Source organism: Narcine bancroftii, chromosome 2, assembly GCF_036971445.1.
Source record: "Narcine bancroftii isolate sNarBan1 chromosome 2, sNarBan1.hap1, whole genome shotgun sequence".
Lineage (NCBI taxonomy): Eukaryota > Metazoa > Chordata > Chondrichthyes > Torpediniformes > Narcinidae > Narcine > Narcine bancroftii.
In genome coordinates this window covers 171,870,093-171,888,658 of record NC_091470.1, presented here as the reverse complement: position 1 = coordinate 171,888,658, position 18,566 = coordinate 171,870,093, and the positions used below count along the sequence as shown (strand labels likewise).

The following is an 18,566-nucleotide window of genomic DNA, read 5'->3' as shown; positions in this document are numbered from 1 at the left end:
CTTCCTTAACTATCCCATCAACCTGCGCGGTGACCTTGAGGTGTATGGATTTGGACCCCAAGGTCATAAGTGATCAACCATTAACCCTGTACTCAGCCTTCTGGCTTGTCCTTCCAAAATCCATCTGCTCATAGTTGTGTATTTCTTTCGTGTCTCTTCTTAGGATTTATTGCTCCTTTTTCAGCCATTCATTGGTGTTTTCTAACATCATTTTATTTAATCTAACATTTTAGCTACAGATGACTAACTCTTCCCCCCCCCCTCCCCCCTACTCCCAGAGTTTGGTTTTGTATCAGAATGTACAATTGCTGACAATATGAAGCATTCTTGATGATGTCTGCTGCTCTCCGTCAGCAATGTTCCCTGTCGATGTTCTCAATGGTGGGGAGGCTTTTTCCTGTGATATCCTTGCCTGTGTCTATTACCTTTTTCAGGGCTTTACACTCAGGGATATTGGTGTCCCCACACCAGACTGTGATACAGCTGGTCACCGTAGTTTCCACCACACCTCTGTAGAAATTTGCCAGGGTTTCTGGTGTCAAATGAAACCTCCGCAAACTCCTGAGGAAGTAGAGGCACTGAGGTGCTCTCTTCATGAAGGAGAAAAGGAAATCATTCTTTTCAAATATCTGTTTTCCTATAATAGTGAGCAAACAGTCGTGGGCAGATAGAGTGGTACTCCATGTGGTCAGACCAGATCAGGCAGTGAATGATTAAGCCAACAGTTCCAATGACTCTCTGACCTTTGGTCAAGAGAGGTGAAATGAGGGGACCAGTGATGGTGAAAGAGTCAGTGTTATGAAAAGGAGGGCATCGACATTGAAGATGAGTGATGTGGTTAAGCAGTTTGATATCTGTAGATATGGTATAAAAGGTGGACATGCCAGGGCAGTTGTAGAAGGAAACAGGTGGTGCAAGGGAGAAGGGGAATGTGAGTTACTGTTCATACAAGCAGAAGGTTGGAAATGGACCTCCTAGAGATTGAGGTGAGGGTAGCAACTGAGTCATGAAATTCAAGGCTGTAGTTGCAGGTATTTTGCGTGTTGTCGTGTTGCAGCTCCACTGATCCTCTCCAGTTTTCTAGACTGTGTGAGTTTTCCTCCGGGCATCTAATTTCTTCCCATGTGCCAAAGGTGTGTTGAATTGGCCACTGTAATTTGTCCCTTGGGTGTGTGTGAGTTGTAGAATGTCAGGGGATTTGATGGGAATGTGGTAGAATAACATAGGGCAGGTAACTGTGCAATCTCGATATTGGGTCTATCTACAATGCTTTATCCTTGATTCATGTTCGTATGGATTAAGCAACACACCTCTAATGCTATTTGTAGTCAAGATTATTGTCATCTGAGTGTACAAGTACAACCCAAAGAAACAGCGTTTTCGGTTCTCGGTGCAACGCACAACAAGACTTAACACACATATAGTCAAACAATACGTGTGAAAGTATTCATATATACAAATAAATATTGTTTCATAAATATGAGAGTCTCGGACGGTTAGTGTGAGTAGTTCCTTTGGTCGTTCGGCATTCGTACTACCCGTGGGAGGAAGCTGTTCCTCAGCCTGGTGGGGCTGGCTCTGATGCTCCTGGATCTCTTTACTGACGGGAGCAGCTGAAAGATGCAGGGTCAAATAGGATCCTCAATCATTTTGCATGACCTCTTCAGACAGTGATCCTGGTAGATCATGTCAATGGGAGGGGGGGGGGGGAGGGGGGGTAGAGAGGAGTCTGCCACTTTTACAAATGTTTTTAGTATTGCTGTTTTTAAGTATGTGCAGAATTCTCAAACACTGGGCTTCCCACTAGGAATATAAATGAAGAGGATTAGATGCCTTTACAATATCAGCCAGCGTACTTTATCCTGCTGGGGTTTTAAATTCATCTATCACCTTTTGGATGTGGCATTTTAAAAGCTATTTTTATGTAATTTGTTAACTTTCCCTTGGGTGCACCTTCCTGGGGTACCTCAGAACTCTCAGTTTTATAGCTGAATGACTAAAAATTCCAAATGTAAAAAAGTTTAAACATGAACTTAATCTGACATCGGACCCAACTCCAAGATCAAAATCAGAATCAGAATTTACTGTCATGAACATCTCATGGAATTTGTTGTTTGGTGGCAGCTTCTCAGACCAAACATTGACAGCGTATAAACCACCTTACAAAACAAAAATAGTGCAAGAGGAAGAAAAAGACACTTTTTCTCTGTGTCTATGTGTAGCGCGAATAAAAGCTCTCACAACTGAAGCTAATAAAATGCTTTTATTAGCATAGCTGAGGATAGGATCTCACAGTGGTCTTTGGAAGGGTTCTGAGTTGAGGCGAGGAACCAGGGTTAGATGTGAGCAGCTGGGGGCGGGGCCAGCCATCAGCACAACCCACTACCAGTGAATCCCAGTTCACTGCATTCATCCCTTCCCGTAGAATTTAGGGTCTGTGAATGAAGCCAGAGAGCATGGGTTCAGAAAAAAAGGTTGAAAAATATACAATAATTTATAAATTAAGAGATTTAAGCAGTCCAGGGGTCTCGAGAACCTGGTGGAGTTCCTTAGCACTGTGGGGGGGGGGGTTGGATTCCTTGGGTCTCCTGATCCCCTTGTGAGGGAGGAGAGAGGCGGGTAGGGTCTCCGGCACAATGGTGGAGGGAGGGTGCACTTTCCTTCTGAACAAGATCCCCTGAATCCCTGACTGGGTGCGGCAAGAATGAGCTCCATGGCTCGCAGGGCACTTCCACTGGGTGCCAGGACCCTGATGGAGACGATGTCCTCCCTGCCATCCGGGTATCCCACATTGGCGTACGTGGGATTGGCGTGGATCAGTTTCACCCTTCCCACCAGGGGGTTGGTCTTGCTTCTCCTCACGTGCTTCCTGAGAAGGACTGGACCAGGAGAAGTGAACCAGGATGGGAGTGTTGTTCCCGATGCCAAACTTATTTCGAAGTTGAATAGGAGCTCGTGAGGAGTAGCTTTGGTTGCGGTACATAGTTGCAACTGGATGAAGTGGAGCGCCATAGGGAGGATTTCCTGCCAGCGTGAGTCTGGAAGACCTTTTGACTTCAGGGCCAGTTTGACAGCCTTCCAGACCATGGTATTCTCCTTTTCAACCTGTCTGTTTCCCTGGGGGTTGTAGCTAGTAGACCTGCTGGATGCGATGCCCCTCGCCAGCAGGTACTGACGTAGCTCATCACTCATAAAGGATGAGCCCCGGTCACTATGAATATCGCCGGGATACCTGAGTCTAGGGCCTTCATGACTGATGAAGTGGACGTGTCTGAACATGGAATGGCAAACAGGAAGCGGGAGTACTCGTCAATGTAGAGACCACAGTTGGCCGGTGTGTGCAGAGGCACAGCTTCCTCGGGATAAGGCAGCTGGAGGGTCATTAAGGCCTCCTGGCTGATAGGCAATGTTATAATTGTAGGTGGAAAGCTCGATCCTCCACCTAGCAATTTTGTCATATTTGATTTTGCCCTTCTTGACATAATTAAACATGAATGCGACTGAGTGCTGGTCAGTGAGGAGTGTCAATTTCCTACCAGCCAGGTAATGTATCCAATGCCTTACGTTTTCTACAATGGCTTGTGCCTCCTTTTCTACAGATGGGTTCCAGAGCTCGTGGCCTTAGAATGTCTGAGAAGAAAACGCAATCAGCTTTCCCGTCTGGTTGAGATTAGCAGCCAATGCTATATCCAGAAGTGTTGTTTTCCTCTTGGAAAGGTACATTCTCATCCATGATGTGCATGGCGGCTTTTGTAATGTGGTTCTGGAGATACTTAAAAGCCATTTGGGCTTCAACCAAGACTAGAAAATTGGTGGCTTTTAAGAGAGGGAGAAACTTATCAGCGTATTGAGGAATCCACTGGGTGTAATATGAGAAAATCCCCAGGCATCTCCTCAAAGCCTTTTTGGTCCCAGGAATGGGGCGCATCCTATCGGGATCAAGGCCAATGATGCCGTCCTCCACCACATAGCCAAGGATAGCCAGACGTTTAATCCTAAACACGCAATTTTCAGAGTTATAAGTGAGCTTCAGGGCTTTTGCCGCGTGGAGAAATCTCTGGAGGTTGGAGACATGGTCTTCCAAGGTGTGGCCACAGATGGTGATGTTATTGAGGTAGGGGAAGGTAACCTTCAACCCAGACTCATCCACCATTCTGTCCATCTGCCTCTGGAAGATAGAAACTCCATTAGTGATATCGAAAGGGATACTCCAAAATTGATAGAGACGACCGTTAGCCTAAAGTGCCCTATAAGGACGGTCCTCAGAACAGATTGGCAGCTGGCGATAGGTAGCTTTCAGGTCGATGGTTGAATAGACCCGATACTGCACGATATCGTTCATCATGTCTGAAATTCGAGGGAGGGGGTAAGCGTCCAGGAGTGTGTTAATAGTTTGGCTATAGTCAATTACTAGCCTGGATTTGTTTTCCCCTTTTACCATTATCACTTGTGCTCTCCACAGGCTGGTGCTAGGTTCGATGATACCTTTGTCAAGCAGACACTGTGTCTCAGACTTTATGAAATCTCGGTCTGCTATGCTGCATCTCCTGCTCTTGGTAGCAATGGGCTTGCAGTCTGCGGACAGATTCAGGAAGAGAGGGGAGGGGTCTATATTCAATGTGGAGAGGCTGCATATGGGTTCTGATTTTAGGGGCCTTCCATTCTGAACCATTATAGGAGAGAAGGGACCAGAATACTCCAAGGTCACATTTTTAAGGTGACACAGGAAGTCCAGACCCAATAACACCGGAGCACACAAATGATCGTACATAAAGGCGAAATTTACAGAAATTCCCCCATTCAAATGATTGATGTACTATATAATATTCCTGAACATGTATAGAAAGCAAATGAGATGCGAGGAATATGCGAGGAATATTGGAAGGATACATCTTTAGGTTGTATTCTTGCAGGGTGAGTCACGTGATGGAGTAGTGGCTGGCAGGAGAATACCAGCCCTCTCCAGAAAAGAAATAAGGTGAAGAAAATACAAAGTTCAAGAAACACAAAACATAACAAATAGAAAATAAATTTGAGGAGAAAAGAAAGAAAATGGCACCCAAGAAGGAAAAAGTAAAAACAATGGGAAAAAAGAAGAAAAAACACCAGAAGAGAAAGGAGAAGGCCTTACCTGCATGAAGAAACAGGGAGCCATCGTGGAGAAAAGAGCCCATTCCCCAAGGTTGGTGATAACCCCGTAGAGTCACAACCACCCAACCGCTGGACGCAAAAATGGCTCTCTGATCCAAACAAAAGCGCGCGACTTTAGCTCACTAAGGAAAAAGAGAACATCGACGGGAAGGGGACCCAGCTGAGGAGCGAGCGAACACAGTGCGACCAGCTGAGGAATGCCCGACACCAGGACTTTCAGCTGGAAGAAGAGGAAAGCAACAGGAAAGGGAGTGATAGGAAAGAAGAACAGCAACTGGAGGCCCAACAGATGACAAGCCCAGAAGAAGAGGATCAACAGCAAGAAGCCAAGCAAGAAAAAGCCCAGCAAAGTGAGACAAGCAATTCAACAAGAAAGTCAGAAGAGACACAGATACAAGGAAGAGAAGTAGAAGACACAAACCCAGTTGCAGACACAGAAGAAGAGGAAGAAGAAGACCAAGTTCTGCACAGAGAAATAGAAGGTAAAATAGATGGACAGTATATAGATTTTTAAAAATTTCAAGAACAAATGAGAGCATTAAAAGAATGGTTGTCATTAGAATTCAGTGAAATGAAAAGTACAGAAGAAAAAGTGAGTAGATTAGAGCTGGTCATGACAGAAATAGGGAAAAGATTAGAAAATGTGGAAGAACGAGAAACGGCTGTAGAAATGGAAGTGAATGATTTAAGAAGAAAATTGGAAGAAAGTGACAAAGCTAGAGTCACAAGAGTTGTTAGCTCAGAAAATGGATATAATGGAAAACTATAGTAGGTGAAACAACATAAAGATTGTGGGCCTAAAAGAAGATGAAGAAGGCACAAATATGAAAGAATTTATAAAAGAATGGATCCCAAAACTCCTGGGAATGTCATAAATACAGGAAGGAATGGCAATAGAAAAGGCACACAGAACACTAGCCCCGAAACCACAAACACAGCAAAAACCAAGATCCGTTTTAGTAAAATTTCTGAGATATACGACAAGAGAAAATATACTGGAGAGGGCAAGGAATAAAATTAGAGAAGACAATAAACCATTGGAATACAAGGGTCAAAAAATAATTTTTTACCCAGACATAAGTTTTGAACTTTTAAAGAAGAGGAAGGAGTTTAATACAGCAAAATCAATCCTATGGAATAAAGTTTATAAATTTATGTAAAGATATCCAGCTGTGCTTAAAATATTTATCCCGGAGGAGCTAAACAGACTGTTCTCGGATCCAGAGGAAGCATGAGAATTTGCAGAATGCCTGCAGGACAGAAGGAGAGATGATGTAACAAGAACAAAGAACTATGACAAAATATATATAAAGATGTAAAAATAATGTATAAGTAAGAACTAAAGAAGGGAAAGAGAAGGGAAGAAAGGAAGTAAGGGGAAAAAAAGGTGAGCTTTGTTATATGTGAAGATAAAAGTGTTTTCTGGGGAGGTTGGATGGGAGAGAATAACCCTCACTGCGAAATCAGTTGATGCTTGCGAGGTGGTTCGCAATTCAAATGGAGAGGGGAGTTGTTGTTGCCCGGCAAGGGACAAGGGGCAACTCAGAGAGGGGGGGGACATTTGGGGTTAAGGGAATTTTAGATGTGGGAGTTGTTGAAGTATTTTATGTTTTAAAAGTGTTGTCATACATTGAGTTCAAAAAGTGAAAACTGAAGGATGAAAATGGGAAAAAGGTGGTGGTGAGGAAGCGGAAATGAGGTGTAAACAGAATATGAGATGGCCATGTTTAACTATATGACTATAAATATTAATGGAATACATAACCAAATTAAATGAAAAAGGCTATTAAATTTCTTGAAAAAAGAAAAAATAGACATAGCATTTGTGCATCTAACTGACGTGGAACATAACATATTAAAAAGACACTGGGTAGGGCATGTAACAGCAGCATCATATAATTCAAAAGCCAGAAGTGTAGCTATATTAGTCAATAAAAATATACCAATCAAAATAGAGGAGGAAATAATAGATCCAGCAGGGAGGTATATAAAGATAAGGTGTCAGATATATTCAGAATTCTAGAATTTGATCATTATATATGCACCTAATGAAGAAGATCAAAAGTTTATGCAAGATATTTTTTTGAAGATTGTAGATAAGCAGGGGAATATATTGATAGGAGGGGACTTTAACCTTAATTTGGATCTAATGTTGGATGAACTGGACAAAAAACTAGCAGAAATAATAAAATGGCCACATTTATGGTTAAATCAATGCAGGAAATGAAACTTATGGATATATGGAGGAGGCAGCACCCAAGGGAGAAGGAAATATTCATATTATTCAAGTAGGCATAAAACATACTCAAGGATTGATATGTTTTTGTTGTCGGCCCATATTCAAGGGAGAGTTAGAAAAACTGAGTATAAAGCTAGATTACAATCTGATCATTCACCCCTGTTATTAGCAATAGAACTGGGGGACATCGCACCAAGAACATATAGATGGAGGTTAAACTATAAAAGATAAAAGACAGGAATTTAGAGAATTTATTGAATGCCAAGTTAAAATGTACTTTGAAACAAATACAGAATCAGTGAAAGACAAATTTATATTATGGGATACAATGAAAGCCTTCGTTAGAGGGCAGATAATAAGTTATGTAACTAAGATGAAAAAGGACTACAATCGGGAAATAGAACAGTTGGAAAGGGAGATAGTAAGTACAGAAAAGGAACTAGAAACGAGGGATGATATAACAAAAAGAAGAGAATTGGCAGACAAAAAAAAATAAGAAACATTACAAACGTACAAGGTGGAGAAGAACATAATGAAAATAAAGCAAAAATATTATGAGCTAGGAGAAAAAACACACAAAATATTAGCCTGGGAACTTAAAACAGAACAAGCTAAAAGAATTGTATTGGCATCAAGGAAAAATGACAAACAAATTACATATAATCCAATGGAGATTAATAAACTTTAAGGAATTTTATGAACAATTATACCAAACTGAGAACGAGGGGAAAGATGATAAAATGGAAGAGTTTTTAACTAAAATTGAACTGCTGAAATTAAAAGAAGAGGAACAAAACAAACTGATAAAACCATTTGAAATAGAGGGAGTACAGGATATATTAAAAATGCTGCCGAACAATAAAACACCAGGAGAGGATGGAATCCAATAGAATTCTGGAAGTAATGAACCAGATAGAAGAAACACAAAACTTGCCACATTCATGTTAGACAGCAGAAATTACAGTAATACCAAAGACTGGGAAGGATCCACTAAAACCAGCATCATATAGACCAATATCTCTACTTAATTCAGATTATAAGATAATAGTAAAATTATTATCAAACAGATTGGCCGACTGTGTACCAAAAATAGTAAAACAAGATCAAACTGGATTTATTAAGAAAAGACGAACAGCGGATAATGTCTGTAAATGTATTAATTTAATTCATAGAGTTCAAGGAAATAAGATGCCAACAGTGGCTGTTGCTTTAAACGCAGAAAAAGCCTTTAACAAGGTAGAATGGAATTATTTATTCAAAGTATTACAGAGGTTCAATCTACCAGAAAAATATATTAATTGGATTAAAGCGTTATATAAGGGACCATTGGCGAAGGTGACAGTAAATGGATATGTATTGAACCAATTTAAATTAAGTAGGTCAACTTGGCAGGGATGTCCACTATCTCCCTCACTGTTCACTTTAGCAATAGAACCATTGGCAGAACTGATAAGAACTGAAAATAAAATAAAAGGGATAAAAATAAAGGAGGAGTATTTGCAGATAGCATCATAGTATACTTAACAGAACCAGAAATATCAATAAAAGAAATACATAAAAAATTGAAGGAATATGGAGAAATATCAGGGTACTAGATCAATGCAAATAAAAGTGAAGCAATGCCATTGAGTAATCCACAGCTGACCAAGTTGTCGACCAAAACTAGTCTCGATTGCTTACAGAGTTGCAGAATTTAACAGCAATGCATTTCCCAACTTGCTCATGGTATAAAACATGGATTTAATGACTCCTCATTTCTAGTAAGTAGATCTTCTATCTGTTTTCCACTATAATAGACAGAATTGGAAGGAAACCAAGGGTCCAAAAGTGCCAAAGAACCTGAAGTCATTGCATCTAATGAAGAAAATGGTGGGGAAATTAGAGGGATAACAACTGATGTCTTCTGGACCTGGTAGATCCTGATCCAAAGTCTAAAAGAATTATCTGCTGGGGCTACTGGATGCCTTAGATTCAAGATTATTTTATTGCCTTGTAATTAAACAGAAAATGTGATATTACATGTAATTTTCTTTAGTCGACCGTAAGGTAGACAAAGATATGCTTTCAGCAGAAATTGCCCAGTGCCCCTTTCAGCCAGAGAAAGAGAAGCAAAAGTGTGTCCCCTTCGGCCCATGGCTTCACCTCCAGCACTCCTGCAGCCTCCACAGCCACACAACCTTCGGTCCCAACCATCAGCAACTCGAGACCCAGTTGCACACACCTCTGACTTGACCAGGAAGTCACCATCAGCCTCTTGCGTCCCGGTTCCGATATGTGGTACCCCTTCAGCCAGTCTCGAGCCAGTCCCCTGGAGTTCACAGCCATTTGACTGCAGTTGCCAGCAGCCCACGTCTCAAATCACCAACAGCCCATATCCTGTGGGTTCTTCAGCCTCAAAGCTCCTCACTGCTCCAAGGATCTGTCCTGAAGCCTCCATGTTGATGTAATCGCGAAGAAGGCTCGCCAGTGGCTATACTCTGCAAGGTGCTTGAGGAGATTCGGTAGGTCACTGAAGACTCTCAAAAAACTTCTACAGGTATACCATGGAGAGCATTCTGGCTGGTTGCATCACTGTCTGGTATGGAGAGACCAACAAGAATAAACTCCAGAGGGTTGTTAACTCGGCCTGCAACATCATAGGTACCAGACATCGACATGAGGCGATGTCTTAAAAAGAGCAGCCTCTATCCTCAAAGATCCCCACCACCCAGGCCATGCCCTCATCACTCTGCTACCATCAGGGAAAAGGTACAGGAGCCAAAAGACGAGCACTCAGCGGCACAAGGACAGCGTCTTCCCCACCACCATCAGATTTAATAAATCAAAGACACTGCCTTATTTTTCATGCACTACTATTTTAATTTCTTTAATATATTAGTTGTAAGATGGTTATAATATGAAGGTTTCCCCCATGATGCTGCCACAAAACACTTGACATGTTCATGACAATAAATTCTGATTCTGATTCTGCTCCACCCCCAAGATCATGGATCGTCTCCTTGGCTTCTCCAGAATTCTACATTGTTCCAGAAAATAAAGGGATAAAAGCTGCTCTCACTGCTATTAAGGAAGGCCAGAAATTATGGCAACTAATGACCAGAATACAAAGCAAAATAGGTGCAGGAAATGTTGTAAATGCTCAAACAAGATTTGTGCAGCAATTACATTTGTTGATAGAAATTGCTGGAATCTGTTATTCAGGATACGTTCACTGAACACATAAAATGCACAATATAATTTCACAGAGTCAAGACGATTCTTCTGAAAGGGAAATGATAATCGGCATGGCTGCAAGTTTTTTTGAGGTTTATATTACCAGGGTGAACAATGTTCAGGTCATGCAAGTTACTTGGATTTTCAAAATAGCAATGAGGTAAAAATATTTGCTCCAGAAAGGGGAGGCCAACTTCTTAATTTTTAATTTTTAATTTAGTCACACAGCACGGTAACAGGCCATTTCGGCCCACGAGGGTGGCACAGACTCATCGGCTGAAATGATCTGTTGCCATGCTATATATCTAAATTAAAAACTAAAATTTTGCACACCCCTGTTTAAGGGATTGAGAACAAGGTTTTAGCATTAAAGAACCAGAAAGGAAAAGAAAGTTGTAATAAATCAGTGTTTTCAGCTTTGCAGTGAAATGTTGCCGCAAGCAGGGCAGTTCACAATTTACACCAAGAAGCCAGATGGGAAGGCAAAGCACAAGGGGGAAAGTCTCCAATAACAGAGAGAGAAAAAAATAAAGCAGGAGAGGCTGGAATCCAAACCAATGGGAGAAATGCTGGTAGAGCTCAGCCAGCCAAGCAGCCTGAATGAAAAGAGAATCTAGTCAATGTCTCGGGTCAGAACAGGCCAAAAGGGTGGAGGTTTTACTGTGGAACTGAGGGAAGGAGTAAGCAAAAGAGCAGATGGAGATCGGTTCAGACAGATCAGATGATCAGGAACACGAGCACTGACTGTTAGTGAAGCATTTTATAGCAAGGGGCAGTAGAGACATGGGAAATTATTAAAGAATCTGGACAATCAAATCCTCCCACCTCCCCACCTTCATCTGTCCCCTCTGAGCCCTTTCATGTCCCGTTCTCTTTTATGTCTGCTATCGCCCCTTCCCGCTTTCGTCTTGAAAAATGGCCCCAATCCAAATGCTGACTTCACAATAGTGATATATCTATGGATATAAGTTTTTAAATGTGAATTTTAAACTTAGATATACAGCACGGTAAGAACCCCCTCGTCCCATGAGCCGGTTCCGCCCAACTAGACCCAATTGACTTGCAACCCCTATACGTTTTGAAAGGTGAGAGGAAACTGGAGCCCCCAGAGGAAACCCACACAGACCTGGGGAGCATGTATAAATTCCTTCAAGACGGTGCTGGATTCGAACCAGATGCTGACTCTGTGCTGTTGCCTGACCAACAGATATCCTCTGGCTTCCCGTTGTTTGCTTAAGATTCCAGCTTTGGCACCTCTTTGGAAATGTTCATATGAGATGGAGGTCCCGTGGACTGAGTGCAGATGTTCTGCAAAGTAATTACCCAGTTGTGTGAAACAGCGATGGCGTCGCCCAGGATGAAAAGCTGATTGAGTAAGGGATTGCTTAAGGTGGTATGTTTGAAAACAACTGTTTTAATCATTCCTAATTGCCTCATTATGTGCATGGATTCAGAACTCCAAAGGAAATGGGCCTATGACAATTTTTCTCAAGCAAAATAGTTCATTAACAATTGGGTCTAGAGCAGTGATTCTCAACCTTCCCTTCCCACTCACATCCCACCTTAAGCAATCCCTTACTCATCACAGAGCACCGATGGCATAGGGATTACTTAAAGTGGGATGTGAGTGGAAAGAAAAAGGTTGAGAATCACTGAAGTAGGTGTAGAGTATTTGGAGTTTCAGGAGGTCTTTGACAAGGTGCCATACATGAGGTTACTTAACAAAGTAAGAGCCCATGGTCTAACAGGAAACAGACTACCATGGGTAGACCATTGGCTGATTGGCAGGAAGCAGGGAATCTGAATACAGGGATCATATTCTGATTGGCTGCCAGTTGCTAGTAGTGTTCCACAGGGGTCAGTGTTGGGGCCGATTCTTTTTATGTTGTCTTTAATTATTTGGATTATGGAACGAATGGCCAAGTTTGCAGATGATATGAAGGTAGGTGAAGGAGCAGGTAGTGATGAGGTAACAGGGAGGCTGCAGTAGACAGAGAAGCGGCAAATGAAATATAATGTCAGAGAGTGTACGGTCCTGCACTTCGGTAGAAAAAAATAAACAGAGTGGATTATTTTTTAAATGGGGACTAAATTGAAAATACACAGCTGCAAAGGGACCTAGGAGCCCTTGTGCAGGATAGTCTGAGGGTAAACTTGCAGGTTGAGACAATGGTGAAGAAGGCAGGTGCAATACTTGCATTCATTTCAAGAGGAATAGAATATAAGAGCAGGGATGCGATGTTGAGGTTTTATAAAATGCTGGTGAGATCTCACTTAGAGGAGTGTGAACAGTTTTGGGTCTTCATTTAAGAAAAGATGTGCTGGTGTTGGCCAGGGATCAAATGAGTTTCACTCGGAAGCTCTGGGAATAAAAGGGTTTTCATATGAGGAGTGTTTGACAGCTTGTTGGAATTTAGGAGAATGAGGGGGATCTCATGGAAACATGTGTGGTGGTACACCACTGGCCTACTGCAGGGGGCAACCTCTGTACCTGCAGAAGAGCACAGGGACAAGACAACACCAGGCCGGCTGTCAATCAGCCGACCTGAATGGACCAAGTCCCACCCAGTTGGCTGTCAATGACCCTCGGGGATATAAACCAGAACCGTCTCTTCGAAGACGCTCTCAGAGCTCACAACAGCATTCCTCACAGCTAGCTGTATGGAAGTTTATGTCGAATAGAGCCTGTTGAACAGACTTTATGTTTTGTGTGTTTGCTTCTGTTCGATAGCACACCACAACATTTCAAGGGCCTGGGCAGAGTATAAAGGTAATTTCCCACGATGGGAGAGTCCAAGACAAGAGGGCACAACTTCAGTATTGAAGGGTGACCACTTCGAACAGAAATACAAAGGAATTTCTTCAGCCAGAGGGAACTTGTTGCCACGGGCGGTTGTGGAGGCCAGGTCAAAGGGTGCATTTAAGAGAGAAATTGATTAGCCAGAGCATCAAAAGGTTATGGGAGAATGGCAGCCAGTGGGAAAATGGGTCAGCTCGCGATTAAATGGCAGCGCAGAGTCGATGGGCTGAATAGCCTGTTTCTACACTGATGTATTATGGTCTTGTGATAGTACAGCTTCTATCACCAATGTGTATATGTACAGATTGTAGTGTAGCATGACTGTGATTGGCTGAGAGCGTAGCCACACCTACTGGCAGGTCTTAAAGGATTGCTCCTAGCCAGACCAGGTCATTCTGGATTGGTCGACCTATCTGTGATATACTCCAGTCTTTTAGTTAATAAAAGCCTTGGTTTTGATCAACAAATCTTTGGTTCTTTTGACGCGCTCTACAGGTCTTAAATCAGTAGAGTAAAAAGAGAGTTTGATTTTACTTAGGCAGATACGGGAAAGGAGCATCGTAATAGATTTAAGAGTAAAAAGGAAGAAAATATCAAGTATCACTGTGTTTGTCTATTTTCTATTTGTAGAGTCAGAAGAGATGGCTGAGGTCCTAAATAAATAATGCTCATCTGCTTTTAACTTGGAGAAGATCATGGAAGCAATGCATTCAGGGAAAGAAAGAGCGGTATCTTGAATTATATCCATTTCAGAGAAGAGGAGGTGAGGTTTGTGTTAACGTGTATAAAGGTGGATAAATTCCCAGGACCTGATGAATGTGTCCTTGACCATCATGGGAGGCTCGGAAAGAAACTGCAGGGGCCCTTGCAGAGATGCCAATATGATCTCTGGCCACGGGTGAGGTATGGGAAGGATGTGGGCCGGTGGTGGGATCCCGTTGCAGCTTATGGAAATGGCAAAGGATGATGTGCAGACAGTAAAGGCTGGGAGGATGACCAGGGGAGCCATAGCAAAGAAGAAAGTACCTTTCAGAAGGACATTTCAGATATTCTAGAGTGGAAAGCCTCATCTCGGGGACAAATGCAGCAGAGACAAATTCAAAGATAGGTTGACTTGCACAGCAGATGTGAAATGTACAAAGTAAGCTGCCCATGGAACTGGTTCCTGGGGTACAACATTGGATTTTAATGACACGTTATTGATGATTATTGGCCCAGCCTCTTCCTGCAACACTTCACAGTCGCAAAGAAACCTCTGGAAATCTGAGATTTCCTTCCAGGAGGCAGCCCCACATAGTAACATGTCACACTACTGTAATGTCATTCTGTGCCAAGCTTTACCCTCTGAAGCTGGGTTTCAACCCAAACCGTTTCCTTCCATGGATGCTGTCTTACTTGCTGGCTTCATCCAGCTGCCTGTGTTATTCTCTGGATTCCATCTCCATCTTCATGGTATTCCCTTACATGGTCTAAGGAAGGATTAGGAATCTGCAAGGACCTATCTGAATCTGCAAGGACCTATCTGAATATCATGCAGTGTTCGGAACTGTTGTTTTACTAGTCCGAAGGCAGAGAATTTAGCCGCAGAGGCTTTAAGAGGTTCCAATGAGGAGAACAAAGTGGGAATAAGGGGTTTTGGCACTCACTAGGTACAAATATTTCATAGATCATTCATGTAGGTGCCTTGCCATTCAGCGTGGGCCATCATGTCACTCCATCCATCACCATCTCTGGCCCTGCGAAGCGCAGTTGTCACCTCCCCTGCTCTCCTTCGGTGAAGGCTCCATCTTTGAGCTGAGACCATCGTCGTGATTGTACGGGGAAAAATACTGGCATGGTTTCCCGTTGTCTTCTTCAGTTGCAGTGGATGGGTCACCCTGGCCATTGATCATCAGGTTGAGACGATGGTGAAGAAGGCAGGTGCAATACTTGCATTCATTTCAAGAGGAATAGAATATAAGAGCAGGGATGCGATGTTGAGGTTTTATAAAAACACTGGTGAGACCTCACTTGTAGGAGTGTGAACAGTTTTGGGACTTCATTTAAGAAAAGATGTGCTGGTGTTGGCCAGGGATCAAATGAGTTTCACTCGGAAGCTCTGGGAATAAAAAGGTTTTCATATGAGGAGTGTTTGACAGCTTGTTAGAATTTAGGAGAATGAGGGAGATCTCATGGAAACATGTGTGGTGGTACACCACTGGCCTACTGCAGGGGGCAACCTCTATACCTGCAGAAGAGCACAGGGACAAGACAACACCAGGCTGGCTGTCAATCAGCCGACCTGAATGGAAGCAATACATTTTTAGTTTTACCACCATAAATTCCAATTTGCAGAAACTGCTTGTACAAACCATCTGTAATCCATGGCTTTGCATGACCCTGATTGGGAGGCTAAACAGGTCCCACCCCTTGCCCAAGGGTGACCTGTGGTTATCAGACAGGAGGACCGCCTTCCACTTCCTTTAGCTGAGCAATTGCTGAAATTTCGTAGATATCAATGCAGAAATTAGAGCTGGATCTCTCCGGAGGGGGTCAAAACTTTAACCTGCAAACAATACCATTGGCCAAGGGGGTTGCTCGAGCACTGTTAATATCGGTTGAAGGTGCAACATGCATTAACCAGAAAGATGGAAGTCTCACAACACTAGCTCATCTGGCCAGGTGAATTCATAGAGGTCTGCAAGATTCTGAGTCTTAGATAGGATGAACGGCCAGCACCTGTTTCCCAGGGCAGGATCAGCAAACACCAGAGGACATGAGTACAAAGTGAAGGGATGGAAGTTTAGGGAGACATTAGGGGCAAGTTTTTTTTAACACAGAGAGTAGTGGGTGCCTTGAATGCCTTGCCAGGGTTGGTGGTGGAGGCTGGAACATTAGGGGCATTTAAGTGACAGGCACGGAGATGGAAGAAAGAGGGTAATGAGGTAGGAAGGGTTTAGTTTTTTTTTGGTAAGACTATATACAGGAATGTCTGCACAGCAACTGAGGGCTGAATGGCCTGTAACATGCTGCAGTGCTTTATGTTCTATATAACCAAGCCCATTGAACAGAGTATAAGACATACAGTTGCACTGAAATGTGATGGTTTAGCATCTGGCAGATCGGAGTACTCACCTGGGAGTGGATGGGAGAGGGGACCGTCGGGGGACGGGAGATTTGGGGCTGGCAGGTGGGGACATCGGGTCCAGAGTGTAAACAAAATGTAAAACCAGAGATGGGGTCCAGTCTGTGGGCCAAGTGTGTGACTGCAGGCAGAGTCAGGGTCCAGAGCAGGTGTCAATGGTCATTTCTCCCATCATTTGGAGGTGACGTTTGCAGTAGATTTTCTCAGCCTTGGTAACACTGGCACAGAAGGCACTGTCCAACCTCCTTAGACTTTAACAGAACAGCTCAGTATGTACGTGTGTGTGTGTGTGTGTGTGTGTGTGTGTGTGTGTGTGTGTGTGTGTGTGTGTGTGTGTGTGTGTGTGTGTGTGTGTGTGTGTGTGTGTGTGTGTGAGAGTGAGAGAGAATGCGTAAATGTGTGTGGGGGTTTGTGTGTGTGGGTGGGTGTAAGAGAACGTGTATATCTGTGTGTGTGTATATGTGTGAGTGTGTATATATGTTTATGTGTGTGTAAGAGAATGCATATATCTGCTTGTGTGTGTATATGTGTGAGTGTGTGTCTGTGTGAGTGTGTGTGTATGTGCGTGCACGCATGCACGAGTACGCTTTCTTATTTTATTCCCTTGTTTCCTTGTTTTCCCTTCAGCTCACAGCAAGTGAATCCAAAATCCTCAGCTCAACACTTTACAGCTGGAACACTGAATTTCTCAGCGCCTGCCAATGTAAAACTAAACACACACAAAAAAAAACCGTACTCTCTGTACCTTATCTGTGCGTGTGTTGGAGGTCATGTGTAAGAGAGCACACACAAGAAGCTTCCTGCTGCTGGAGACATAATGAAGAGGCTGTGTGTTTTCAGCGGGAGGCTGAGGTGGGCTCGCTGTCGCTGCTGCATTTGCCAATGCCCGGTGCTGGGGCCTGGTGGAGACTAAATTTTTCAACCCTGTTGGTATTGGAAGGTTGACACGTTCACATCGTCTGAGAAAGGCAGCTCTCGCTGCCTCTAATTGCTCGCTCAGGGCTCCCAGCCTGCTGGTTTTCCTGCATAGATCCCTGCAGAAACTTCTTGTCCTTTTCATTTCAATTACCTTTACTATTATAGATTTTTTTTAAAAAAAACACCTGTTTGGCTGCAGCAAGGAAGAATGTTGGTTCAAGATTCCAGATTGTCATGTAATAAAACAAGTGTAATATTACATGAAATTTGTTTTAATCTGCTGTAAGGCAAACAGATTCGCCTTCAGCAAAAGTTACTGGCCGCCCTTTACAGTCAGAAAAAGGGAAACAAAAGAGTTTCCCCCCCCCACCCCCCACCCCACTCCCAACTGTCCATGGTCTCGCCTCCTGCGCTCCCACAGCCTCTGCAGCCACAAAGACTTCAGCCCAAAGCATCAGCAGCCCGAGCTCCAGATCCAGACCTCCGACCCGATCAGGAAGCCCTCAGCGCCCTCTCGAATCTGGTTCCAGTACCCCTTCAGCTAGTTTTGAGTCAGTCTCCAACAATCTGCAGCCTGGTGTGAGTCCTTTAGCTGCAGTCGCCAGTGGTCCACGGGCAGCCTGCGTGGGTTCCTCGCCTCGAGCCAGTTGGCAGCAACCCACAGATCCTCTCACTCATCCGTGGTCACCATCCCAGGGTTTGACTCCCCTGCTTCTCCTCAAACAGGCGGGGGGTCTCCCCGTTTTATGGTGCCCTGCACCAGTCCTCTGCTTCCCTGGAGCATGCACCCTTCAGAGGTGATGCCGAACACAGGCACCACCATCTTAGGCCCAGGCACCGTGGTTGAAGTTTTTTAAAATAAATTTTAGTGTACTTGTACATTCAGGATTACTTTGTCATGTAATAATACACAATATTTGTCAACTTTTTCCTGTATTAATGGCACACAAAGAGGTGTCCCTAACATTGCCTGACAGGAAGAGAAAGAGAAGCAGGAGAGAGGCCCTTCAGAGACACGTGTGTGTCCGTGGATTTGCCTGCAGCACTTCAACATCCTCTGTCACTACACAGACTCCTGTTCAACCATTGGAGAATTTAGGTCACAATAATCTCATTGTCAT

The 18,566-nt window shown here is 43.4% G+C and overlaps 1 long non-coding RNA gene across 1 annotated transcript; it reads left to right on the top strand.

The window, feature by feature from the left end:
* Window positions 1-906: 906 nt before the first annotated feature.
* Window positions 907-18,327, top strand: LOC138752516 (uncharacterized). Its single transcript, XR_011350717.1, has 3 exons — window positions 907-986; window positions 14,034-14,166; window positions 17,155-18,327. It is a non-coding gene; the product is annotated as an uncharacterized lncRNA (long non-coding RNA).
* The last annotated feature ends 239 nt before the right edge of the window (window positions 18,328-18,566 follow it).